Here is an 11,693-nt window from a genome sequence, read left to right as displayed (position 1 = left end):
TATTAGTATTATTATTATTATTACTATCTCTTGGTAATCGTTTTTTTTTTTTGTTATTATTAATTATATAAAGATTTATTTATTTGTTTGTTTGTTCTTTCTTCTTTTCTTTCTAATTAAACACACTTAAACATAGTGAAATGATTAGCACTTTTAGAGACATTATTAAAAATGTTTATAATCAAATTAGCTGAAAAACCCACAGGTAACTCTTCTAGAAATAGATTTTTATAGTTTTTATTTTATTGTGCACTGTCATGTTGATATTCATATTTTATTTGATTTTTTTTCTTTTGATAATCTTTCATTTGTCATCGTTATTTATTTATTTATTTATTTATTTATTTATTTGTTTAATCATTCATTCATTCCTTCATTCATTCATTCATACATACACAAAGAAACAATTTCCACTTTCGAGACAATGTTAAAATGCTTACATTCACTGAAAACTCCAGACATCTTCTATAAATGTTGGCATTAGTAGTAGTAGTAGTAGTAGTATTTGTTGTTGTTGTAGTCATTCATTTGTCATCATTAATTGATATATTATTATTCTTTTTTTATTTAATTAATTTAATTTCTTTTTAAGTTTGCTCCATTATCAACCCTCTGTATGCTTTATCAGTGTCCTCACATTTATATTATATCTCCCATATATCTTCTCAAACTGCTTGGATTCTCTTTGAATCTTGTTGCCCGTGATGTTTAATGGAGCTTGTGGTTCAAAGAGCTAATGACAGCAGGGTGGATGTAGCATCCGCTCTCTCTTTGTACTGCGCTGAAGAGCTGCTGTTAGCTGTGATGTTCTATGAATTACCTCTCTTGGCCTTATCAGATCGCTCTCATCTTACAAAGTGCAGTAATTTAAGATATGGCCCTCTCAACTCCTAGCATAGGATAGGTGGTATGAAAAAAGCAACAGGATGGAACAAACGATAATGGTATAGTCTCAACAAAAGATCCCTTATTTTTGATATGTCATTCTTCAACTGCTGAATATCTAGAATGGTGTTTGTGTCACTGCATTGATTTTATTATGCAACACGTTGTTGTACGCTATTTTCCACTTCTTTTAAATTGCATTTCTTACATTTAGGAGATCTAAATATAGAAATGAAGTGTGGGAAATGTGTGGGGGTTTTCGAGTCTTTAATTATAAAAGAAGAATGATTATTGTAAGTCACTTGAAATAATCTGGCTTTGCTATTATTTGCATATTAAGATAAGGATTGCGGCAGCCAAGAATTTTGAGCGGAGCATGAGGGAATATTCTGCACTCTTCTGAGAGCTGTGGGAGTTGTGGTGCTAGAACAGGAGCACAGGCTTGTGGGTGTTTCAGGAAGATTAAGCCGAACTGTGCACCAAGTGGGTGGACAGGCGTGGATATGCCAGGTTTTTACGCAATCTCAGAGTTTACAGAAAATGTATCAAACTGACTGCAGCCATGTTGAATGAAGGAAAATATGTTTGGGTTTAAAACCCGAATTCTGGAAATGTTGGGACGTTTTTTAAATTTGAATACAATGAAAAGTAAAAGAATTTCAAATCACATGAGCCAATATTTTATTCACAATAGAACATAGATAACATAACAAATGTTTAAACGGAGAAATTTTACACTTTTATCCACGGAATGAGCTTATTTCAAATTTGATGCCTGCTGCAGGTCTCAAAATAGTTGGGACGGGGGCATGTCATGGTGTTGTTACGGAACTCCAAGGAAGATGAAGACAAAGATAATTCAAAATAAAGTTTTTAATTTTAATCCACACGAATACAGGAAGAAAATAACTCAGGGTAGTTGTAAAACATGTAACACCAAACAATAACCAACAATCAACTGAACTGAAAGATGACTTTAAGTAAGGCAGCTGATGAGGGGAAAACAGCGCTAAACAGCGCTAAACCCAACAGGAACAAAACCATATAAGGAAAAACAGGAACAGGCAGATGTAACAGAAAAGGGCAAAACTAAAGATCATAATCCTAACAGGTGTAGCATCTCCTCTTCTTTTCAAAAAGTTTGAAGACGTCTAGGCATCGAGGTTATGAGTTTCGGTGTTGAAATTTGGTCCCTTTCTTGCCTGATATAGGTTTCCAGCTGCTGAAGAGTTTGTGGTCGTCTTTGATGTATTTTTCGTTTAATGATGCGCCAAATGTTCTCTATAGGTGAAAGATATATAGGACTGTAGGCAGGCCAGTTCAGCACCCGGACTCTTCTACTACGAAGCCATGCTGTTGTAATAGCTGCAGTATGTCGTTTTACATTGTCCTGCTGAAATACACAAGGCCTTCACTGAAATAGACGTCGTCTGGAGGGGAGCATATGTTGCTCTAAATCCTTTATATACCTTTCAGCATTCATAGTGCCTTCCAAAACATGGAAGCTGCCCATACCATATGCACTTATGCACCCCCAAACCATCAGAGATGCTGGCTTTTGAACTGAACACTGATAACACGCTGGGAGATCTCCCTCCTCTTTAGCCCGGAGGACACAGCGTCTGTGATTTCCAACAAGAATGTCAAATTTGGACTCGTCTGACCATAGAACACTTTTCCACTTTGAAACAGTCCATTTTAAATCAGCCTTAGCCCACAGGACACGACGGCGCTTCTGGACCATGTTCACATATGGCTTCCTTTTTGCATGATAGACCTTTAGTTGGCATCTGCAGATGGCATGGCGGATTGTGTTTACCGACAGTGGTTTCTGGAAGTATTCCTGGGCCCATTTAGCAATGTCAATGACAGAATCATGCCGATGAGTGATGCAGTGTCATCTGAGGGCCTGAAACCATGGGCGTCCAACAAAGGTCTTCGGCCTTGTCCCTTACGCACAGCGATTTCTCCAGTTTCTTTGAATCTTTTGATGACGTTATGCACTGTAGATGATGAGATTTGCAAAGCCTTTGTAATTTGATGTTGAGGAATGTTGTTTTTAAAGTATTCCACAATCTTTTTACGCACTCTTTCACAGATTGGAGAGCCTCTACCCATCTTTACTTCTGAGAGACTCTGCCTCTCTAAGACATCCATTTTATAGCTAATCATGTTACAGACCTGTAGTCAATTAACTTAATTAGTTGCTAGATGTTCTCCCAGCTGAATCTTTTCAGAATTTCTTGCTTTTTCAGCCATTTGTTGCCCCCATGCCAACTTTTTTGAGACCTGTAGCAGGCATCAAATTTGAAATGAGCTCATTTAGTGGATAAAAGTGTAAAATCTCTCTGTTTAAACATTTGTTATGTTCTATTGTGAATAAAATATTGGCTCATGTGATTTGAAAGTCTTTTAGTTTTCGTTTTATTCAAATTTAAGAAAACATCCCAACATTTCCGGAATTCGGATTGTAAGTGTAAAGAGACCGGATGAATTCTGGTTTGTGTACATGAGTTTTAGTGAAGAGCCAGACTATGTGTTGTTTTAATTGTAATTCAAAAGGCGTTGGTTGCTAGGTTTTTTGTCCTTTGTGGGTTTTGTGTTGTGCAAATACATGTAGAAAGTCATGATCCTGGTTCATGGGGTTCATATCACACTTCTCATTAGCACCCCCTGCTGTTTAGTAACTCCATTGGCATGTATGGAGCAAATCACAATTTGCTCCTGATGAAAAGTATAAAAATGTTATACTATAATTTAATTTCTTTAATTGAAATTAAAATAAATATTATATTATATTATAAAAATTCAAGTAAATAAAAACGTATTATATTATGTTATATTTTATTATATTATATTATTAGATAGATACTAAGGGAGAAAGAATATTCTGTGTGTGGCAAGATATTTGATTCTCTGTGAGCACCATTTAATGAATATACCAAAATAGGCATATCAGTATTTACCAGTGGTGTTCATTTTTATGCATACCCAGTCGTGACACCTGCTAACCCACAATTGAGACTTCACTCTGAGCCCAAGAGAGCTCTTATAATTGGATGATTGGCAGGTGGATATGGCAAGTGTGAAAGCTCATTAAGCATGTGGCCAGTGTGATGAATGTAAGTTTTATAATTTGTTACCATGGAACTATATTGATGTAAAGCATTCGAGACAAGAACCCAAAGTGTTTCTATTTAAAGAATGACATCGAGGCTCTATAGTTTAGCCAGCAGAGTTGGTTCTTTGGGATCACTATAATGCATTTGTTCTGACCTTTTACAAGACTGAAGGCATTGTCACTATAACCTAAAATTCCGGTCTGTTCCAAAACCTCCCAGCCTCGAGTCCTGATGCCTCGAAATGCTGCCTGTGTAGGCAGTTCAAGTCAGATAAAGAGGGGTTATAGGAATAGTTCACCCAAAAATGAAAATTCACTCATTTTTTAACAATTATTTGTGTGTAATGAACAATTTACTTATCCTCAGACCACTGAAGATGTAAATGAGTGTGTTTCTTCATCACTTCCAAACCAGTGGATCCTCTGCAGTGAATGGGTGCCGTCAGAATAGGAGTTCAAACAGCTGATAAAAACACCACAACAATCCACAAGTAATCCACACTGCTCCAGTCCATCAATTAGCAGCATCTGTTTAAACTGTTTTGGACTGTAAATTGTTCTTGATCTGTGCATATTTCTCTCCTGATATTCCTGATTCCCTGGAGAAAGCACTATTATGGATAGAAATTGTATTTTAGCCAGAACCAAAGTTAGAAACACAGTTTTTCACTTCACAGGGTGTTAATTGATGGACTGGAGTCGTTTGGATTACTTGTGGATTATTGTGATGTTTTTATCAGCTGTTTGAACTCTCATTCTGACGGCACCCATTCACTGCAGAGGATCCATTGGTGAACATGGGCTAAATTTCTCCAAATCTGTTCTGATGAAGAAGGTGAGTTAGTTTTTAGCAATTTTTCATTTTTGGGTGAATTATCCCTTTAAATAGACACTCTCAGAATTGCTTTTTTGGAAAAGTATGAAAGTGCCAATAGAACATTCTGTATTTTGACAAATCCAGTCCATGCATGGTAACAAACAAGAACATTTACATATTTTTCACAGTTTCAGCAAGGTTGTTGCGACACTAATAATTAAGGAGTGAAAGAAAGTTCTGAGCAGAAGTGTTTTGTATCCTCTCTACTTTTTAATGTTATTATGAATATGTACTGTATGCAATCGACCGTCACAAAACTCAAATAACAATTCAGCTTATTAGCAATGTGGCTTGGTGTTAATAAGCTGACATGTCTGGTACTTTTGAAGAACACACTTTCACAATAGGGCCAAGCTGCTTTTGTTTGCAGTAATTGACTCTTCTGCACACACTTCTCTTTGAGCTGCTACAGCAGTGTTGCACTTTAATATTTGCTTTTTCTGTGCTTTTATCTTGTGAATGTTTGAGTGTTTGAAAAGGTTTATCTTTATGACAAGCAGGAGTGTACAGTGCCTTACAGAGTAAAGAATCATCTTGAAAGCATTTGAGCCTTTGTTTTCAACATGCCAAATACATCAGTGTGATCAGAAATTGAACTTTTCCACAAGAAGATTGCACTGTGGAGAAGTAAGCTCGAAATGCAGTAGCAATTGCACACATCCATTCAGTACAAGAGGATAATTGTCACTCAGAAAGTCTTGGCAGAGTGGATGGCATCCATTTGCCCCATAACCTATGCCCAGCTGTGACATTGAGAAATATCATTGTCTCTCCGTCTCGAGCATATATTTTATCTGGCAGCACAGAGCGAGGAGCCCCTTTGACACTGACTAATCTGAATCCCTGCAGGAGGAGCCAGCTGAGTGTGTGTGATGTAACGGCCATCTAGTCTAGTATTTTTCACCCATAGACATTTGCTCTGCTCCAAAACTAGTGATCTGTCTACACTGGCAGCATTTTAAGGCATCATAAGTGCATCCTTGATGCAAAGGCCTTCCAAAAGGTATATCTTCTAAGGAGCCATTCACAAAGAAAACATTTTTCCATTTCACTGCACTACTTTTCCATTATTTTTTTCAATGTAAACACGCTAGATGGACATCTTTGACCATCTAAAATCTTTTGGGTCTTGAACATGACACAGCTAGCGTTCCAAAAACACAATGCTCAAGTCAAAATAACTTAAGCTTTTAAAAAACACTGTTCTGTGTGAATGGGCCATTAGATGAGTTTTTGGGCCAAATTCTGAAATGACAATGTATTTATCCTTTTCTGAGAAGGATCCTATGTATTGCAACAAGCTACAAAAATAAATAAATTAATTAATTAATTGAAAAAAAAATACAAGATGGTAGATGAAGAAAGAGATATATTCATTGTAAATATATTTTTTATTCAGTGGCAAAAAGTATAGATTACAAAAAATGCATAATTAATTGAAATTGATTATTAATTACATTAAAATATAAATAATTAAATAGATTTATAATAAATTATTAATTCTATGAAATTAGAAAGTAATGTGTCTCTGTGTGTGTGTGTGTGTGTGTGTGTGTATAATGTGTATATATATGTATGTATATATATAATTATAATTGATTATTAATTATATATTGTATATTATAATTTGATGTACATACTGTATATACATATATATGTGATATATATATAACTCTTTTCAACACTGACAATAATAAGAAATTTCTTGATGCATATTCGAATTATTTCTGAAGGATCATGTGACATTGAAGACTGGAGTTATGGGTGCTGAATATTCAGTTACATTTTAAAATATATTAAAATAGGAAACAATTATTTTCAATAAAGCTTAAAAACATGCTAATGTCAAGACCTAGTAAAATCAATTGTTGATTCTTTTGTCTGTTTCGCATCAAGAAACACTGTTTCTGTTTCTTCTTTCTTCTAGAGAGTTGCTCATGTGAGATCTTCTTTAAGACACTGTAGTCAGGAGTTTTGTCCTCGTTACACATGAAGGGATATAACACAAATGATACTTGTCAGAAATTGACATTGCTGTTCTGAGTGAGTTTGAATTGTGTGCAGCAAGAAAACATATTTGTTGTCAAAACATAATGACATCTTATTTTTGCTGCCAAAATATTTTTATTGCAAAATAATGTTCAGGCATCCTGCAGCAGGAACACTGTTAGTGCTAATAGGGCTTTGGGAAATAGTTGCCTATGTAGGCAGTAGACAGCAAGGTAGCTCACTAGGATTTGGAACACAGACATAGACAAAATGCATGCTCATCGTTTAAAATGCTATATGGATTTGCATCAATGCACATCCTGCTTAGTGTGTGTGTAAGATTGTATGTGTGTGTCGTTTGATGGAAGGAGTCCAGGTGGCATGTTACTCTCAGGTTAATTAGACTGCTGTTGTGTCATGTTTAGTGGTTTGTGAGTGTGCAAGCCTGGGTGCATGTTGGGTGAGTGTGTGTGCTGCCTTGTGGCATTGACATTGTGATGTATCTGACATATTTAGCACTAGGCATCTGGCCCTGGTTAATGGTGTTAGAGAGAGAGGGCTGGGGATTGTGCAAAAAAAATCTCTGCAGCTGGTGTTACCCTGCAGTGCTGGTGCTGATCCAAACCTCATATACATGCAGAGAGTGTGCCGTAATATTGGATTTAAAATCGGACCGGAGATCTCATAAGACTAAGGAGGAGACGTGATGAACATGACATTTGGTTACTCTCACTTTTTTCTCTCCCCCGTCTGTCTATTTTGGTATGTGACTCTTTTCCTCTCTTTACACTTTGACGGGGTGGGATTCATATTTAATGATCCATGAGAAATAGGCCACTGCAGAGCTAACCTGAGAAAAGAACAGCACTCTCTTCAATAATACAGTCTGCCTTTAGCCTTTTCTAGTCAGGCAGGAATCCTGAGGTAACACAGCCTCAGTAGATCTCTGAGTCAAATCTGTTTGACGGCTCTGAGCGTATAGGTGAAAAGAAAAGTCAAGGCATGGCTAAATGACTTCAGAGACAAGGAAATATGCCAAAACATCATTACTGTATAACCTCCTGTTTTTTTATTTTTTTATTTTTTAATAAAATTTCTGCTAACTAAAGCAATGCACAACTGAAGCTGGCTTTCCATTCATTGTTTTTGTTCTTTATATGATAAGAAGGCAGAGCTACTGTAAAATGGAAGTATCTTCATAAAATGAATTTCTAGATTAAAACATTCATGATAATAGTTGGTTTCAGTTTCCAGTTTCCTCTAAATTGATTTTATTTTCTTGAACACATGGGAGAGAAACACCACTTTATTCACAAACTGTTTTAAACAAATGAATCACACAGCAGTTTTTACTATATATATTTGATTACTTTGAAAAAACAAATATGTGAGCCTGGACCACAAACCAGTCATAAGTAGCACGGGTATATTTGTAGTAATCGTGTTAAAATTATCGATTTTTCTTTTATGCCAAAAATCATTAGGATGTTAAAGGGATCATATAATGCCATTTTTGTACAAGCTAATATGATTCTTTAGGGTCTAAATTGAAAGTTTGTAATATACTTTAATTAAAAATTCTCATTAGTATTGTAAGAAAACACTCATTTTACCTGCTCAAAAACAGCTCTGTTTTCAGCACACCGTTTTAGTGCGTGTGTTTTTAAATGCTAATGAGCTTTGCTCGCCCCGCCCCTCTGTTCTGTGGGGCGTTTTTGACACAACACACGTGGAGTGTTGCCTTGACAACAGTTGAGGGTATATTTTGAAGAATGGCAGCGGGAGTCTCTGAGGATACTGTGCAACCTTATCAATTCGAACCGGAGTCGGACCCGGAACAGGATGACGGCCCCGAAGAAGTTCGACAATTAAGGCTCGAACGGGACGTTTCTGAATGGTTGGTTAACGTAATGTCACTTTTATCTATTTTTGTGTGTACTGTCAGGTAGAGTAGTGAGATACGAACGCTATGTGTTTACTGATACGTTAGTTCATTGACAGATTGATGTTACAGCTAATGGTCATGAAAAATAAATTCGGTAAATGTAGGCTTGTCAGTGATGCGTAACGTTATTTATGCAGTGTTAGGTACAACTCTCAGGGCGGAAACCATTCATTTTCATGCAGTTATAACTGTTTTTTATTTATTTAAATTTTTTACATTACTTCTTAACAGACACCATTATAAACCATCTACAAAAGTAAGCTTAGTGTAGTGTTATCATGTTAACTTTAATACCTGCGTACACAGTTTGTAATAACACAATAACCATAACGTTTTGTTCATTATAAACGTGGGATTATTAATTATATTGAAAACGTCAGAATAGAAAACATGCATGTACCCTGAATGTAAACATTAGCCACATACATCGTGAAGCGTGCTAGCGATTTGCAAAGATTAATATAAAGGTTAATTAAACGTTACACTCACTTCTTCTGGAGGTTCAGCAGGAACACGAATAGTTGGTACCGATTCTTTTTCAGGAGCAGCTTCTTAGCAAAACCAGCTTTATACTGACCTTCATTTATAAAGCAGTCTGGTGAAAACGATTCGTGCAAACATGAAAACATTGACGTTGCTCGTGGGGAATATTCCTTCAAAAGCAAAACTCAGCCACTGTGTCTTCAGCGGACTTAGGAACATCAAAATGACTGCTGTGTTCATTATTGCACCCGAGAACAGAACACCACAATCGCTTAGACGCCATTCTGCTCATAGACAGCTCCAGCGTATATCAACAATGACGCGCGGACTATGATTGACAGCTCGCTCACGAGCAAGGGCGGGTCTGTGTTGAAACACTGCTGTCAATCAACCATCGTGGGAGGGGCGTCCGACCGTGTGGCGTCACACGGTCGAACAGCTTGATTTGAGACAGGGTAAAACAAATAAGGAGATTAAAAAAACACTGGATGGATTTTTATCATTTTATGATGGTTGTGTACAGGCACTGCTAACACACATTTCAGTACAATCAACTTGTAAAAGTGCATGTACCATTATATGACCCCTTTAAGTAAAGATCATGTTCCATGAAGATATTAAGTAAATTTCCTACCGTAAATATATCAAAACTTAATTTCTGATTAGTAATATGCATTGCTAAGACCTTCATTTGGACAACTTTAAAGGTGATTTTCTCAATATTTAGTGATTTATGATTGTATCTTGGCCAAATATTGTCCGATCCTAACAAACCATACATCAATAATCAAAAGTTCAAAACAAACAACAAATAAGCATATTAGAATGATTTCTGAAGGATCATGTGACACTGAAGACTGGAGTAATGATGCTGAATTCAGCTTTGCATCACAAGAATAAATTGCATTATAAAATATATTACAATAGAAAATTGTTATTTTTTATTTTTAAATGATAATATTTCACAATATTGCTGTTTTTACTGTATTTTTTATCAAATTAATGCAGCCTTGGTGAGCATAAGAAACTTTCCAAAATCTCATCGACCCCAAACTTTTGAATGTTTGTGTATGTTATGAGACTTTGGGGTTTTTGCATTTACATCAATAAATGATCTGATGTGACGTTGAAAAGATATACATTTGAATTTAGCACCATTCTTTAGATGATACAGAAATCAGGTTATTTTAAGGTTTTGATCAGATACAACCTTTAACATTTACATGAAAAAGACACCAAAACACATGCATTTTACATGCCTGTTTTAAATCAGTGCAGCTTAGTTTTGCCAGTGCGGTTGTCATAGTGACCTACTTGTCACTAGGACTTGAAAACTTCCCTAGTGAATCTAATGCCAGCGAGACAGTTTTTCACAAAAAGTGTCACATTCTGGCGTCCGCCTACCGAGCCAGCAGATTTCTCCACCAATCCTTAGAGTGCGCGGATCAGTTGCTTTACAATCTGTTCTTTTCTGAGACACTTAATACAACTGCCTTTACTGAAGAAAAGCCCATCTAGTATTCAAGAGTACTTGACCTCACTGCTTACGTTTGGAAACCCATCCCTAGGATCATAAATTAACGTTTTCTTGTGTTATTTAGAGGGCATAATGATCTTAACTGACACTGTTCAGAAGAATTTTCCTTGATTTTGGGGAAAAGTATCTATATCTTGCCTTCAAAGCGTTCTCATAACAAAAAATAGTTTGATTACCAGAGGCAGATCTCACACAGCCATCTTCCAAGATCTGATCGAAGGCGTCAAGCTAGGTTCACACTAAATTTACAACGCCCCTTTCCCAATTATGATTCTCTTTATAATAAATAGCTTATCTGAGTGTTTTCATTTTCGGCCCAGGATGTGTGGAAATTGATTGGGTTCTGTGTTGATATAGAGCCAGCTGTTTGTTTTGGAACCTCTATCATCTTTGATCTTCATCTTATTAGGGAGAAAATGAGGCGAGGACAGATTAGTCCTGTGTGCTCGCTATTCCGAGACAAGGACTTCCATCCACTGAGTTCATTCGTTCACGCTGGGAAAAATAAAGGCTACTCCACAAAGAAGTCTGGAAAATGATGCGTGTGGTGCCGTTTATAAATGTGGATATATAAAAGGGCACATTATGTTCTATTTTTAGCCCCTTCTTATCCATTAAAGCTAAAACAATCAGTGTAAGATGGAATCTCGTTATTAAGAAAACACAGCCGTGTTGAAATTATAGCTCCAGGGGGCACAACACAACAGCATTAGCTGAGTAAACAAACAGCTCTAGTCTTCAACAGAGCCACATAACGTGAAACAAAACGGCTCTCTTTCAGTTAAAATTACCTTAGACAAGGCAACAACATAAATACACATTAATAGAAAGAAAATGTTTGTTTTTTAAGTAAATC

The sequence above is a fragment of the Onychostoma macrolepis genome, chromosome 18 (genome assembly GCF_012432095.1).
Source record: "Onychostoma macrolepis isolate SWU-2019 chromosome 18, ASM1243209v1, whole genome shotgun sequence".
Classification (NCBI taxonomy): domain Eukaryota; kingdom Metazoa; phylum Chordata; class Actinopteri; order Cypriniformes; family Cyprinidae; genus Onychostoma; species Onychostoma macrolepis.
The sequence above is the reverse complement of the archived record's forward strand: the minus strand, read 5'-3'. Positions refer to the sequence as shown.